The sequence below is a fragment of the Bufo gargarizans genome, chromosome 10, assembly GCF_014858855.1.
Source record: "Bufo gargarizans isolate SCDJY-AF-19 chromosome 10, ASM1485885v1, whole genome shotgun sequence".
Lineage (NCBI taxonomy): Eukaryota > Metazoa > Chordata > Amphibia > Anura > Bufonidae > Bufo > Bufo gargarizans.
In genome coordinates, this window is record NC_058089.1 from 9040848 (window position 1) to 9058100 (window position 17253).

At 42.6% G+C, this 17253-nt stretch overlaps 1 protein-coding gene across 1 annotated transcript in view; it reads right to left on the bottom strand.

Moving 5' to 3' along the window:
• OSBPL5 (oxysterol binding protein like 5) overlaps positions 1-8508 on the bottom strand; it is an 85548-nt gene extending 77040 nt beyond the window's left edge. Inside the window, exon 1 of the mRNA XM_044269644.1 lies at positions 8468-8508. The gene's annotated coding sequence lies outside the window, so the exon portion shown is untranslated. The remainder of the gene's footprint in view (positions 1-8467) is intronic.
• Between the last annotated feature and the right edge of the window lie 8745 nt (positions 8509-17253).

Below are 17253 nucleotides of genomic sequence, written 5' to 3' on the forward strand. Positions count from 1 at the left end.
GGTCACTTTATCCCAGCAAAATCAGTTAGTCAAAGTAATATACATCTGATGTATACATATACACTCACCTAAAGAATTATTAGGAACACCATACTAATACGGTGTTGGACCCTCTTTTGCCTTCAGAACTGCCTTAATTCTACGTGGCATTGATTCTATATGGGGCCTAAAGTGTGCCCAGAAAACATCCCCCACACCATTACACCACCACCACCAGCCTGCACAGTGGTAACAAGGCATGATGGATACATGTTCTCATTCTGTTTACGCCAAATTCGGACTCTACCATTTGAATGCCTCAACAGAAATCGAGACTCATCAGACCAGGCAACATTTTTCCAGTCTTCAACAGTCAAATTTTGGTGAGCTCGTGCAAATTGTAGCCTCTTTTTCCTATTTGTAGTGGAGATGAGTGGTACCCGGTGGGGTCTTCTGCTGTTGTAGCCCATCCGCCTGAAGGTTGTGCGTGTTGTGGCTTCACAAATGCTTTGCTGCAGACCTCGGTTGTAACGAGTGGTTATTTCAGTCAACGTTGCTCTTCTATCAGCTTGAATCAGTCGGCCATTCTCCTCTGACCTCCAGCATCAACAAGGCATTTTCGCCCACAGGACGGCCGCATACTGGAGGTTTTTCCCTTTTCACACCATTCTTTGTAAACCCTAGAAATGGTTGTGCGTGAAAATCCCAGTAACTGAGCAGATTGTGAAATACTCAGACCGGCCCGTCTGGCACCAACAACCATGCCACGCTCAAAATTGCTTAAATCACCTTTCTTTCCCATTCTGACATTCAGCTTGGAGTTCAGGAGATTGTCTTGACCAGGACCACAACCCGACATGCATCGGAGCAACTGCCATGTGATTGGTGGACTAGATAATCGCATTACTGAGAAATAGAACAGGTGTTCCTAATAATACTTTAGGTGAGTGTATATCCGGTATAAGGGGTGCAGAGGAAGTTATGTGTCCTGCTGCACACAGGTTTTTTATTAGTTTTTTTAGAAGTAAACCCTATTAGGCCTCATGCACACAAACGTATTTTGTTTCAGTGTCTGTTCCGTTTATTTTTTTGCGGATAGGATCCGGACCCATTCATTTTAATTGGTTCGGGAAAAATGTCCGTTCCTTAGCTCCGCATAAAAATGAAAACATGCCCTATTCTTGTCCGTTTTAGGCATTGTTACAATGGATCCGAAAAAACCCCTAAAAAAACGGATGGCATACGGATGTCATCCGTTGTTTTTTTTTGCGGATCTGCAATTTGCGGACCGCAGAACACATACCGTTGTGTGCATGTAGCCCTAGGCACATACGGGCGCTACCATCAAAAAGTATGGTCAAGGCTACATGCACACGACCGTATGTGTTTTGCGGTCCGCAAATTGCAGATCCGCAAAAAAAAATAATAATCCATATGCCATGTGTTTTAGTTTTTTTTTGGTGGATCCATTTAAATGAATGGGTCCGCATCCGCAAAAAAAACTGAACGGACACAGAAACAAACAACGTTTGTGTGCATGTAGCCTAACAAAGATGTAGCACAAATAGAGTTCAAATTAATACATAAGAATTCAGTTACTGAATCAGCGACCTCTAAAAATGATATTCACAAAAATTCCAGATAACGCTGCGGTGAATGCTATAATTAAAACAAACAAAAAAGGAAAATACACGATTCACCATATTTTAGTCACCCCCCCCCCAACAAAAAAATTGAACAACAGTGATCAAAAAGTCGAAGATACCACAAAAATGGTACTAATAAAAACTGCAAAAGCAAGCCCTTATGCAGCTATGTGGACGGAAATATAAAAAAAGTTATGGCTGTCTGAAAATGGCAATGCAAAGAAAATTTAGATTTTTTTCAAAGGTTTTTAATTTTGGTTTGGTATCACTGTATTTGTATTGAGCCGCAGAATAAGAACATCATTTGTCATTTTTAGCGCACAGTGAATGCCGTTATGTAAAAAAAAAAAAAAAACCTTGGTGGTGAACGCCATAACATAAAAAAATGAAAAATACAGAATTTGCCATTTTTAGTCACCCCCCCCCCCCCCATACACACACACAAATTTAATAACAGTGTTTTGTTTTTTTTTTTTCAATTTAACCCCACCATTTTTTTCCCTGTTTTCCAATAACAGACATGGTAAATTAAATGGTGCCCTTAAAAATACAACTTATCCTGCGAAAAAATAAGCCCTCATATGGCTAAATGAACGGAAAATTTCAAAAAATTCTGGCTATTGGAACGTGGGGAGGAATAAACAAAAAATACGAAACCAAGAAAGGGCCCGTACTTAAGGGGTTAAAAGAACTGTTCTTAAATCAATGCTTTATTTAAGGCCTCCTGCACACGACCGTTGTTTTGGTCCGCATCCGAGCCGCAGTTTTTGCTTCAATGGGGCTGCAAAAGATGCGGTTAGCACTCCATGTGCTGTCCGCATCCGTTGCTCCGTTCCGTGGTCCGCAAAAAATAAAAAAAAGGAAACTGTCCTATTCTTGTCCGTTTTGTGGACAAGAATATGCAGTTATATTAATGGCTGTCCGTGCCGTTCCGCAAATTGCGGAACGCACACGGACGCCATCAGTGTTTTGCGGATCCGCAATTTGCAGACCGCAAAACACTCAACGGTCGTGTGCATGAGGCCTAAGACGGATTTCTAAGGCCCCTTTCACACGGGTGAGTTTTCCGCGCGGGTGCAATGCGTGAGTTGAACGCATTGCACCCACACTGAATCAGGACCCATTCATTTCTATGGGGCTGTTCACATGAGTGGTGATTTTCACGCATCACTTGTGCGTTGCGTGAAAATCGCAGCAAGCTCTATTTTGTGCGTTTTTCACGCAACGCAGACCCCATAGAAGTGAATGGGGCTGCATGAAAATCGCAAGCATCCGCAAGCAAGTGCGGATGCGGTTGCTAGGAGGCGGTTGCTAGGTGCGGACACGGTTGCTAGGAGACGATCGGGATGGGGACCCGATCTTTATTATTTTCCCTTATAACATGGTTATAAGGGAAAATAATAGCATTCTGAATACAGAATGCATAGTACAATAGCGCTGGAGGGGTTACATTTTTTTTTTAACTCACCTTAATCCACTTGCTCGCGCAGCCGGCATCTCTCCTGTGCTGTGTACAGGATAAGGACCTGTGGTGATGTCACTCCGGTCATCACATGATCCATCACCATGGTAAAAGATCATGTGATGGACCATGTGATGACCGGAGTGACTTCGCCACAGGTCTTTTTCCTGTACACAGCACAGAAGAGAATCCAGGCTGCGTGAGCAAGTGGATTAAGGAGAGTTAAATTATTTATTTATTTATTTATTTTAACCCCTCCAGCGCTATTGTACTATGCATTCTATATTCAGAATGCTATTATTTTCCCTTATAACAATGTTATAAGGGAAAATAATACAATCTACACAACACCAATCCCAAGCCCAAATTTCTGTGAAGTCCTGTTGTGTCCTGTGTCCTGTGTCCGTTGTTCCGTTTTCCGTGATTTTCCGCAGACCCATTGACTTTCAATGGGTCAGTGGAAAACTCGGCGAATGCACCGTTTGTCATCCGTGTCCGGGATCCGTGTTTCCAGTCCGTGAAAAAAATATGACCTGTCCTATTTTTTTCACGGTCCGCGGACCCATTCAAGTCAATGGGTCCGTGAAAAAACACGGAGGCACACAAGATTGTCATCCGCATCCGTTTTTTTCCTATCATTTGCATGGCAAACTTGACTTAGATTTTTTTTTTACTTTCCTTCATGTCTGGAGTTCTTCCAAAAATAAAGGATAACACACGAAAACAAAAATGGACACGGATCACGGAACAACGGAAGCCCTTTTTGCGGACTGCAAAAAAAAACCTGTCGTGTGCATGAGGCCTAAGGCTGAGCAGATAATTCTCAGGAGGCAGAAAGGAATATAGTTCTTGAACAAGCAGAGAATGCTGGTCTCTCCTGGGCTAAAGCTCAAGAACAAGCTGTGGTGAATTATCCCAAAAACTGGAACATCTAAGGCCTCATGCACACAGCCGTTGCCGGCCATGGCCCGTATTACGGCCCCATTCACTTGAACGTATTCTATAGAACTTGTTCTATTTTTTTGCAGTGCGGACGGATCATGGACCCATTCAAGTTGAATGGGCCTGGATTCGTCGCGGCAGCCGCACGGATGGTGCCCGTGCATTGGGAACCGCATTTATTTCTACATTGGAGGGGGAGTTTAAAGAAACTGATACACTTGACAACGCAGTCGGATACAGATTGAACTGGATAAGAATACCAAGACGTCTGAAAGGAGATCTTACGAAGCAAACGGAGTCGTTTGAACAGGACACCAGAGATTGTGTATACCTGTGAGAAGGAAAGGAGGAAAACCTGGGGTTTTCGTAAGAACCAATTTCCAAGATCTCTGAGTGATATTTCTGTAAGTGAGACAGAGACATCGGACGCGAGTCAAAATTGAATGACCCTCAGATCAACCAAGAAAACAAAGAGAACGCGCATTTTTTTAGGGAATCAAAAGATGAAGGAGAGACAAGTTCTTCAAACGAGAGTACAAGCGGACAGAATCAAACCAACTCTGCACAGGACAATACCAACAAGAACATTTTTTCCCCCGAAAAACAGAGGACCTAACAGTGAATATCTCTTCAAAACATTTAACTGTAAGTGAAAAAAAAAATTCTCTTGAATTAAGGACTTGGGTTTGTTGCCACTAGGGTTAGTGATAAATTTGATATCATGATTGATTTTTATCATTTTTGTTGCAATATGAGATGTAAGATGCATTTTATTTGTTTTTTTACAGTAATCGTACCTTTAATTGCAGTAAATCTGCAACAAACAATATTACTCTGGTCGCTTTAAGAAGTAAGAGCAAGTTTGATCCTGATGTTAGATGTGATATGCATGTCAAGGAGGCCTTAAAGGGGTTGTCCAGGCTTTTAGTATTGATAAGTTATTCTCAGGATAGGTCATCAATATCAGATCAGCTGCTGTCTATGGCAAAGCAGTAGCAGAAGAGAGACAGGAGACGGCACGTGCACACTGCGTGCGGCGTCTATTCATGCAGCTGCTCGGCGCGGGTACCAGGTGTCGGATCCCCACCGATCTGATATTGATGACCTATCATCAATATTAAAAGCCCGGACAACCCCTTTAAATCAGTTAGGAGATGAGAATGTATATCGTAAATTGAGTTGCGACCCTACTCTAATATCTAAAAAAGAAATGGATGATTTTTTTGAATGACGCGCTCACTGCAGGTGTTATTGGGAGAGATTTATTTTTGGCACCGAGTAATCCACACCCTTGTGTGCCTGTGTTTTACTTATTGCCAAAGATTTATAAAAAGCTGGAAAAATCACCAAGGAGACCAATCGTGTCGTCTTTTCTGCAGGATATTGTGTGCAGACTCCCACATCGTTTGAGGGATACTGGACAATTTTTTCAATGGTTAGAAAGCTGTAAGACTGACAAGGTTACATGGTTATGTACTCTTGACATTGGCAGCCTCTATACCAGACTCCCATATACTGAAGGGGTTACGGCGGTCCATCAAAAACTATGTAAAAATCCTACCTCACACAATGATTACATAAGATTCTTAAATGTCTCCACTGGATTTGGTTCTTACAAAAAATTATTTTAGGTTTGGAGATTATTATTTACAGTTACAAGGATCTTTGATGGGTGCTCTGGTAGCACCAAGCTACGCAAACATATTTAAGGATTTTTTTTTTGAAAGCCAGTTTGTGTATGACTGTAGTTTTAAGGATAAGAGAATGGCATGGTTCAGGTATGAGGATGATGTATTTATGCTATGGCAAATTTGCAGAGATGGGGCTGAGCTTTCTACTACTTTATTTTCCGTCAGGAACAAAAATAATCTACTTCGAGCCAATAGCGACCATGCTCCACAGACTTTTTTAAGGGGTTCTTCTCAGGATAGTTCATCAATATCAGATCATAGTCGTCCAACACCTGGCACCCCCGCCAATCAGCTGTATGAGGAGACGGCGCGCGCTGTGTGCACATGCCGTCTCCCATATCTCTTCCTGCTGCTGTGTCTATGGCAAAGCAGTGGTGAACAGGAAGAGACAGGAGATGGCAGGTGCACACTGCGCACGCCGTCTCCTGATACAGCTGATCAGCAAGGGTGGCAGGTGGCAGACCATCGCCAATCTGATATTGATGACCTATCCTGAGTGAGACTATGGAATAGTAAAAGTCCGGACAGTTTGTCCATGCGCAGAGAATAGGTAGCTCCAATGCTGCCTATCTTATACAGATGGTAAAACTGATTAACCGCTTAACACAAAACGCTGTGCATGTACGGCGGGGGATGCATTGCTAGAAACAAATAATTTTTGTTTCAAAAATGCTTTTATTGTTTTACATTTAATATATTTTTTTTAAGTATACATATTAGGTATCGCCGCGTCCATAACAACCTGCTCTATAAAAATACCACATGACCTAACCATTCAAATGAACACAGTAAAAAAAAAAAGCGGTGTCAAAAAAGCCTTTTTTTTGTCACCTTACATCACAAAAAGTGTAATAGCAAGCGATCAAAAAGTCATATGTTTCCCAAAATTGTACCAATCAAACAGTCATCTCATCCTGCAAAAATTATACCGTACCTTAGGGCTCATGCACACGACCGTATATGGAATCAAAATACGGCCCGTATACGGAACGCAAAAACATTCGTGTGCATGAGCCCTAAGAGAATTGCCCAAAAACTAAAAAAACTATGGTTTTCAGACTATGGTGACACTAAAACCTTTTTTTTTGTTTCAAAAATAATATTAGTGTATAAAACTTAAATAAATAAAAAAATAAGTATACATATTAGGTATCGCCACATCTGTAACAACCATCTCTATAAAAATATCACGTGACTTAACCCCTCAGGTGAACATCGTAAAAAAAATCTAATAAAAATGGTATCAAAGTCATTTTGGCACTTTACATCACAAAAAGCGTCATAGCAAGCGATCAGTCATATGCACCTCAAAATAGTACCAATCAAACCGTCATCTCATACTGAAAAAAATTAGCCCCCACATAAGACAGTCACCCCCAAAAAAACTATGGCTTTCAGAATATGGAGACACTAAAAAAATCATATTTGGTATTGTCGCGTCCGTAACAACCTGCTCTATAAAAATAGCTCATGATCTAACTTGTCAGATGAACGTTGTAAATAAATAAATAAATAAATAAATAAACAAAAAAACTGTGCCAAAACAGCGTTTTTTTTGTTACCTTGCCTAACAAAAAAGTGTAATATAGAGCAACCAAGAATCATCTGTACCCTAAAATAGTACCAATAAAACTGCCACCCTTTCCCGTTGTTTCCAAAATGCGGTCACTTTTTTTGTAATTTCTACTCATGGGGTGCAACTCAAATGTGACATGGCAAGTTAAAATTTCACAAGCTAGGGCAGCACTAAAGCCCACCCATCTGTGCCGGTGACATCACCGGGCTCACTGCTGGGTGGAAGCCTCCACCTGGCAGCCCTAAGAAGAGCCCAGTTCGCCACCAGAACTCCAGAAAACGCCTTTGTCCTGCGCGATTCAGCGCAGGGCAAAGGAGAGTAGCAGAGCATGAACTGCTCTGATGCTCAAGTCATGGGGGCTGCGTGGGTGAAAAAGGGGATATGTCCAAGTTCAGCTCTGAACCCGGACAACCCATTTAAACAAATTTATTGATATCATTTGGGACTGATATATAATTGGTTGGTGTTATGGATTTGTATCTGATATATGGTTCATATTATTAAGTAATATGGAGACATTTGTTTGGTTGGTTCTCTGAGCCACATTTTTTTTGCGTCTTGGATGCCGACCCATTCACTTCAATGGGGCTGCAAAAGATGCGGACAGCACTTTGTGTGCTGTCCGCATCCGTTGCTCCTGAAAAAACAGGATATGTCCTATTCTTGTCTGTTTTGCATAAAAGATTAGGCATTTGTATTATGGCTGGCACGTTCCGTTCCACAAATTGGCGGCCCTTATAGTCTAAAAAAATACAGAATTTCTATGTTGTGTCCTTATCTAGCCAGGTACTAGTGTTATGTTATGTTGTGACCCTCAAAGACAACTAGATCGATGTAAATCAAGGCCTACAGACTGCACGGCTTTTGGGTACAACATGAACCGACTAGGAGCGTAGCTGCTCCCTGGAGTTCAGACACTGTACTGATCAATGTCCTATACCAGGAGATACAGACTCTACTCAGAAAGGTCACTTCATCCCCGAGGCTTCTGTACTGAACGTCTGCTCTGAAGCAAACAGACAGAGCTTGTGTTTCCATTGATCTTTGCACCGGTTTAATCAGCAGTAACAAAGGAGCATGCATTGTGCAGTCATTGTCCATTAGGAGCCTTCACTGAGCTTCAGAAGTGTCCTATATATATATATATATATATACACACACACATACATACCGTATATAACACACATGTCCGCTCGGGGGATGAAATGTAGGTCACAGACATGGAGGGTGAGGTCTGATGCTAGTGATCAAATATCCACATCGTGTACGCTGCAGTCATCGCTAATTATATAAAGCCGTAAAGCTACATATTATCTCTGGGCAACGGCAGCTGTAAAATTGTGAATTTTCTCCAGCCGTAACTCCTAGGACTACCTGCACACAGTGCAGATTTGTTTGCAGAAATCAGCACCAAAACATGACTAAAACCACACATACATCTGCCCTATTTTTCAAGTATATTTTTTTTGGCATCTTTTGGTACAGATTTTCTGTTTGTTAACAACCCCGTTGAAGTCTATGGGGAAAACCCCTCTACAGAAGGTGCGGCATCGCACAGACAATGCTGCTAATTTCAAAATCTACAAGTCTGCCCTATTTTTCAAGTCCGCAAAATCTACAAGTCCGCACCTCACCGCATCTCCCGTATTGCGGACCCATTCAAATGAATGAGTCCGCATCTAAGATGCAGGGTGCACACGGCCGGTGTCCGTATATTGCGGACTGTATGTGGGCCGCAATAGGGCCACGGCCGAGCAACAGGCTTGAGCCCTAAAGCTGCACCTGTGCGCATGTACCTAAAGGCTCGTCTACAGCAAAAAAATTTAAACGCACACAAACAATTGCGACGGCAGGAAAACATTGGCTATTTTGCTAATACACAATTTTACCGCTACAACTGTGCAAACAATGCCTGCTATGGAGCCCAAGCCTAAGAGAATTCATAAACATGTGCAATCAATAGCTGGAATTACCCAGACTGGTGGAACATGCTAATAAGGCCTCCTGCACACAACCGTATGGCTTTTGCAATATTTTTCAGTCCACAGTCCGTTGTTCAGTTTTTTGTTTCAGTAGTGTTTTCGCTTCGGTTCCATTTTGCCTTTCTGTTTGGTTTGCGTTTTTGATAAATTTTTTGCGGATTGCAAATGGAAACGGAAGCATACAATAATGCTTAAACAGTGAGTACATAAAAAATTTGGGCTAGGCATAACATTTTCAATAGATGGTTCCGCAAAAACGTAACGGATGCAGAAGACATACGGATGCATTCTGTTTTTTTTGCAGACCCATTGACTGATCGTTATTTGTGGGAAATAATAGGACATGTTCTATGTTTGAACGGAACAGAAATACGGAAACGGAAGGCATATGGCGTACCTTCCGTTTTTTTTGCAGATCCATTGAAATGAGTGGTTCTGTATAAGGTCTGTATACGGAACGCAAAAAACGGAATGTAAGCAGGGGGAAAAAAAGTTTGTGTGCAGGAGGCCTAACGCTGGGTTCAGACCTGAGCGTACGCTCTGTATGCGCAATTGTACGGGTGTTTTCAATCGCGCATACAGAGACAAGAGAACGCCCATTGTCGCGCGTTCCCGCTGAAGTCTATGTACGGGAACGCGCGACAAGACCCCCCAAAGAAGCTCCTGTACTTCTTGGGGCGTCGGGCGTTTTACAGCCCGATCGTACGTGCTGTAAAACGCTCAGGTGAGAACCATTCCCATAGGGAATCATTGGTTCTTGCCTGTTGAGCGTTTTACAGCGCATAGGAACGCGCTGTAAAACGCTCAGGTCTGAACCCAGCCTTAATCAGGTGCTCTTGGCACAACTTAAAAGTCACACGCCTTTTTATCCCTACAAAAATGATTGACACAATCAAATCAAGCGTTTTCCTTTAAATATGGTCAATTCTTGTTAAATAAAAAGATCTTCAACTTTCTAATATACTTTGCATCTAAATTTCTCGCCATTTTTAAGATCTGTGCTTGCAGCCAGTAAATGGAAACATTCACCTAACACTTCTTATAGGGAAGTGTTTGCTACTCATGTTTCCAGTTTAGACGATGTGAGCTAAACAACCTGGACTCCAGAATGATTTATTGTATTTGCACTGATACATTCTCTCAAATGCCAATACATGAGATTTTTATATAATATGCATAAGCAGCAGAAAGAAGGTATGGGGGTGGGGGGCTGAGAAATGTATAACTCAAACAGAGGAGACCCCTAGCACTATATAGGAGGAGCTCAGCATGTTCACTCTATAGGATATAATTGGTGATGGTTCCTTTAAATCTCCTCCATTTGTGTGGGCACAGAAAGGCTAATTTGCATATATATTTTTCATATATCCCTGCTCTCCTGATCACTGAGCCGTTACGTCTCCTCTCTAACGAGCAGCAGATAGCGGTGTGACCAGCCAAATAAACAGATTTTCTTGGCTTCCCAATGGAATTTAACAGCAGGAGAATGAAAGGAACAGTAATTCACAAATCCTCTTTACAAGTGTTTATCAAAGTAGTCAGATCTGGCTGCAAACACTTCCAGAATGTGCCTGTGGATGTGTGGGAGATGCTTCCCGCACCCTGTGGATAAACAAGCTCTTATCATTGGTAAGGACTTCCCCTAACGTTGCATTGTATGTATGGATACCATTCTTCAAGGGCATCTGTCAGCAGATTTGTGCCTATGAAACTGGCTGAGCTGTTACATGTGCGCTTAGCAGCAGAAGGCATCTGTATTGGTCTCATGTTCATATGTGCCCGCATTGCTGAGAAAATATATGAAAAAAATGTATGCAAATGAGCCTCTAGGGGCAATGGGGGTGTTGCCGTTACACCTAGAGGTTCCGCTCTCTCTTCAACTACTGCGCCCTCTCTAATTTGATTGATGGGCTAGGCAGTGGAAAGGTGATCATACCCGGCCCTGTCAAAGTGCACAGAGTGCTCCCATTGCTCCTAGAGGCTCATTTGCATATATTAAAACTTCATATGAACATGGGACCAACACAGATGCCAAGTGCACATGCAACGGGTCAGCCAGTTTCATAGATACAATTCTGCTGACAGATGCCCTTTAGGACTGACCCAAGGTGATTAATGGGGCAGTTGGGACTTATCTCTGTGACCACAAGGGCCCGGGAGACTGCAGGAGCTGTCGGGTCTTCCTGAGACCACAATGAGCCCTGCAGTGATGCATGTACAGCATAGTATACTTCTGTACAGCCTCTCTGGGGGCTGTATCCCCCCTGTAATTGGGGCTACCGTGTCAACCCCAGTTACAGGACAAATAAGCAGTAAAAAAAATTGTGACGTTAATTGTCCCCCAGAGGTCTTGTATGACCTTACGGGGATACAAAGTGTAAAATAAAAAATATAAAAATAGTAAAAGAAAAAAAGGAGACAAAAAAGTCCAAAATAATAAGGTACAAAATTTGCAAAAATAAATAAAAAATAGTTCACCAGTTTCAAGTCTTCTTGTGGCGTCGCAGACTTCCGCATGAAGTGGGTTAAATTCATATCAAACAGCAATTATTTCGAAAGGTAGTCGCGCTGCCTCACATAGGCTGTGACTTCTTAGTAATAATGAGGATATGGCAGATTTTTTCAATGCAGCCGAACACCTGAGTTCCACAGAACGACCCTTCTGTGGATATTAGTGGTTGGAGCACATAGTGAAGTTCTGCCAATTTACCATATAACAATAGGTTTTATTATACTCACAATGGTATAAAATCAACAGGCATTTGTGCAAACATAAAATCGTCCTTGTTCACAGAAGCGCAACAAGCCAGGTTTTGCTAAGACAGCTTCATCAGGAGCGGATAATACGCCCACATTTGGGTGTTCTTTTAATATGGGTCAGGGATGAGAAGACAACTTCTCTTCGCCCCATTCAGTGCAAACCACCCATATCATGTTACTTTGTGAATCTTTTAAAACAATTAAAAAACATTTTTCAATCTGATCATAAATAACAGTTTACATATTAAAAAAACAGCCTATGTAATCACCATATTCTACTTACATGTATAGTAAGTCTTTCACAACCAAGTTCCTGTGTTTAAAACAGAGGCAACTACTTGAATAAAAGAGCATATTTATCATCATGTATGTATACAGACACCTCATACCGCTATTTTTCGCTAAAAGATCGAGCTAAGCATACATGTACTCGCTCCTGATGTCATTTCATTCATACAGGGCAAACACGTGATGCCATCACATGGGGTATGTGTAAACCAATGAAATCTCCCAATCCGATTCATTCATATTTTCATCGCTACAACTTCTTTACAATTACTCCAGCAGACATGGTTTTAGATCAAAATCAATGTTCAAACCTTCCGGTTGTAGGGAGCACATCCTATAAATCCACTCGACCTCTCGGCGGTTGATATTCGCCACCGAGTCTCCACCCCTCCAATTGGAATTAACCTTTTCAATCCCCGCAAACCATAGACCTCTCGGATCTTTTCCATGTATTTTTTTAAAATGCATCGACACACTATGGCTTTGCAGACCTTTTTTGATGTTATTAATATGTTCCTGGATTCTTGTTTTTAGCTTACGCAAGGTCCCCCCAATGTAACATAATCCACAGGAATATTTCATTTTAATAAATATATTACCCCCATATGGTCACAAGTTATTTCTCCTTTGATCTCCTACACCAGGAGTAGGCAACCTCCGGCTCCCAGCTGTTGTGAAACTACAATTCCCAGCATGCTCCATTCATTTCTATGAGAGTTCTTAGAAGAGCAGAGCAAGTATGCATACTGGGAGTTGTAGTTTCACAACAGCTGGGAGCCGGAGGTTGCCTACCCCTGTCCTACACTATACCACTCTTCAATGTTATCCTCTGCATATTCCTTTTCTTTTTTATCTTCCACGGTGCGATTCCTGCAAGCAATGCACAAACCGCACCATGTGAACTGATTCTTCTCTTTCTTTTCAATCTTGGTAGGGATGTGACTAAGACATCACGTAGGTTCGGCGCTTTCCGATAGAATACCTCAGGTCTACCTGGAATAACGGTTCCTAAAATAAGATCGTTTTTCTAATCTTACCAGTTTTTTTGCAATGTATTTTTCAAAGGCCCTGTGATCGCACTGAATTGAGTGAAAAAAAACAACCTAAAATCTTTTTTTTCCCTTATTATCTCTATTCTCTCTCTCTTTTCCCCTTACTTCCACACTTTTACCCTGGGTTCAGACCTGAGCGTTCCGAAAGGAGCGCTCTGTATGCGCGATTGTACCGGCGTTTACAATCGCGCATACAGAGACAGGCGAACACACATTGTCGCGCTTTCCCGAATATCTATGTACGGGAACGCGCGACAAAACGCCCCAAAAAAGCTCAAGAACTTATTTGAGCGTCGGGTGTTTTACAGCGCGATTGTACACGCTGTAAAACGCCCAGGTGAGAACCATTCCCATAGGGAAGCATTGGTTTCTCCTTGTTGAGCGTTTTACAGCGCGTAGGAACGCGCTGTAAAACGCTCAGGTGTGAACTTAGGGTTACTGATTGTTTCTAATTCATCTTTACCATAACCTTTTTCTTCAAATCGTTCTATTATGATCTTACTCTGTTTTCTGTAGTCCTCTATATGCACTCACATAAGCTGACCTTTAGGGATATTGGTTATCCAAGGGCTATGGTGACAACGCGTTGTATCAATATATCCATTAACGTCAGTGGGCTTGAAAAATATTTTTGTTTTGATTTTTTTATCCTGTACAAAGATGGTAAGATCGAGGAAATTAACACTCTCGGGGCTGATTTCACTGGTGAAGGTAAGGTTCCAACTATTGTTATTAATACTATTTAAAAAGTCTATTAACCCTTGCTGTTCTCCTTCCCACATTATAAGACAATCGTCTATATATCTCTTCCACAGTGTAAGTCTGCCACTCTGTTGTTATATTATATATTCAATATAATATGGGCTTTATATTTGGCCCCCATCACCGTCCCAACCTGCTGTAAGTAAAAACTGTTCTAAAAACGGGAGCTTGGTTGTGAAAGATTTACTATATATGTAAGTAGAATATGGTGATTACACAGGCTGTTTTTTAATATGTAAGTGGTTATTCATGAGCATGGTTATGGTCATGACTCTTGTGGTCGCATGCGGTTATCAGCGGTTTGTTCTGTGTTGTCAACCACAGGTGAGGGCTCTGGGTTTGTTGCCTCACGTGTGGTTGCCGTTGGCAACATATAGTTTGGCGGTGTAGCAGCTGGAGCTGGTTGCTGGGCTGCTCACTGTGTATGCATGCGGTTGCCTATGGCAACCTGTGTTTATATGTGTGCACTTTCCTTGTCTGGTGTGCACGGGGTTTATTGTGTGTGTATTCCCCTTTAAGTTGCTGTCTTCCCTTCCCTGGTGTTGGAAGGGTTAACTTCCTTCCTAGTGTGTGTGCACTGGGTGTGTCTGTGTGTGGGTGTGGCTACATGGGCTATTCAGCCTCTGCTGTGATCAGTAGTCTGAGGGGTACTTCAGCTATAGCTAGCTGGAGTCACCTTCCTGTGATATACCATCTGCCAGTGGGGGCCACCCTTGTGGTCATAAGTTATGTTACATGGTGTTATGAAGGTGTGTGTTTGGTCTCCTTGTTATTGCAGCTTATGGTCCACAGTTCCTGTGTGAAGTGTGGTGTGTACTGTGTCCGCCATATCTTGTGGACAGCAGCGTTTCTGCATGGGTTCCAGGCTTTGTGTCTGTGGCAGGTAGGTGTTACTTGTTGCATTTACCTGCCATAAGCTGTTCATGTTTCCCTTTTTATGTAGCTTGGCCAGTTTGTTCCTACGTGTCTAGTAGGAACAGGTCGTCTTACCCTGCTCCTAGTCCAGGGCCACCCTAAGGGCTAGTAGGAATATTAGGTTCCGGAGTATGAGCCCTCCTACCATCAGGGTCGGCTCATACGGCTAGGAGACAGGGTCAGAATTAGGGATTGATAGGAGGTGACCTGCTCCCTAATTCTGTCGTCCTGGCCGAGTAGCGACCAGACATCATCTAGCGTCGTACGGCTGAGGGTTTCCCCCATCCTCAGCCGTGACAAAAATGTTTTTTAATTGTTTTAAAAGATTGACAAAGTAACATGATATGGGTGGTTTGCACTGAATGGGGTGGGGAGAAGTTGTCTCGTCATCCCTGACCCATATTAAAAGAACGCCCATTTGGGCGTATTATCCGCTCCTGATGAAGCTATCTTAGCAAAACCTGGGTTGGGGCGGTTCTGTGAACAAGGAGGATTTTATGTTTGCACAAATGCCTGTTGATTTTATACCTTTGAGTATAATAAAACCTATTGTTATATGGTAAATTGGCGGAACTTCACTATGTGCTCCAACCACTAATATCCACAGAAGGGCTGTTCTTTGGTGAGAACTATCTTCTGGTGGAACTCAGGTGTTCGGCTGCATTGAAAAAAACTGCCATATCATCATTATTACTCAGAAGTCACAGCCTATGTGAGGCAGCGCGACTCCCTTTCGAAATAATGACAGGGGTGTAGTGTCACAGGGTCGCTTTCTCCAACTATTCCTGTGAAATGTTACATGGCTGTGGATTGAAAGTCTTCAGAGGCCTAGTTAAAAAAATAGCCATTACTCGGACTAAAGGTGGGCAATAGGGATGAGCGAATCAAAATCGATTTGCATAAAACTTAGTTTGAATACTGTACGGAGCGAGCGATCTGTAAGTATTAGAATGTATTGGCTCAGAGGAACCAAAGTTATTAATTCGCTAAGTTAATTTCTACTGTTAAAAACCTTTTCCCAAGGTCAGTTTTGGTTCCAAGTGGTACCTTGGAACCAAACCAGAGTTCTGGAAAAGGTTTTTAACAGTAGAAATACATTTTTTAAGTTATTACCCGAAGTCTCGCAAGACTTTGCAAATTAATAACTTCAGCTCATCTAAGCCAATACATTCTAATACTGTACGGAGCGCTTGCTCCGTACAGTATTCAAACAAAGTTTTATGCAAATCAACTTTGGATGTTTCATCCGAAGTCTATTAGCTCATTCCTAGTGGGCAACAGTGTGGGCCAGGAAAACATAAACTAAGTTACAACGTTTTTTTATGAACCCCTTAAAGTCTGTGTACACCTTTGGGTGAACTTTTTTATTATTGCATTGTACTCATTTGAGCTAAAATAAATTTTTTGAATTGGTCTTTATTAAAAATATGGAGTCCTTTTTTTCTGTACAGACAATATTGAGATTGATTTTAAAATGCAATGCATTATCCCAATAGTGCATTGCATTTTAATATCAATGCTATACTGACATTGACCAGCAGCTGCGACAGAGAGGCACAGCCTGCTGGAATTTACTCAAGGCAGGCTTGGGGCCTTCATAAGACCCCAGCCTGCCTTTACACACATCGGCACCCCGCAATTGCATTTGCGAGGTGCCAATGAGAGAAAGAGGGAGTCCGCTCACTCTGTCAGCGCTTTATATGTGGCGGGCGCCATTGCCCGCAGCATGTAAAGCGTTAAACAGCCCGGACCGGCACTCCTGCCGGCCTGGGCTGTTAGAGCAGGGCTGCGGCTCTCATGTGCTTAGACTTGACCACCGTAAAAAAAAAAAAAAAAAAAAAAAAAGTGGCGGCCCAGCCTAAGGCCCCTTAGTGACCACCATAAAAAGGCGTATGGAGGTCACTAAGGGGTTAAAGGGGTTATCCGACACTAACAAATGCTCCCTCAAATGCTGGGCCCCTCACACTGAATATACTTACCTGGCTCCCTGCGTCGCCCCTGGTCCCCGCACCGTCGTTGCTGCTTCTCCCTGTGCGCGGATGAAAACATCTGGTGTCGGGTGGGGGGGGCAGCCAATGGCAGGCGGTGACGGGGGACAAGCCTTCCTAGCGTCACGCGCAATGCTAGGGAGGCTCATCCCCGTTCCCGCCTGCCATTGGCTGCTCCCCACGACACTGGATGTTTTCATCCACGCACGG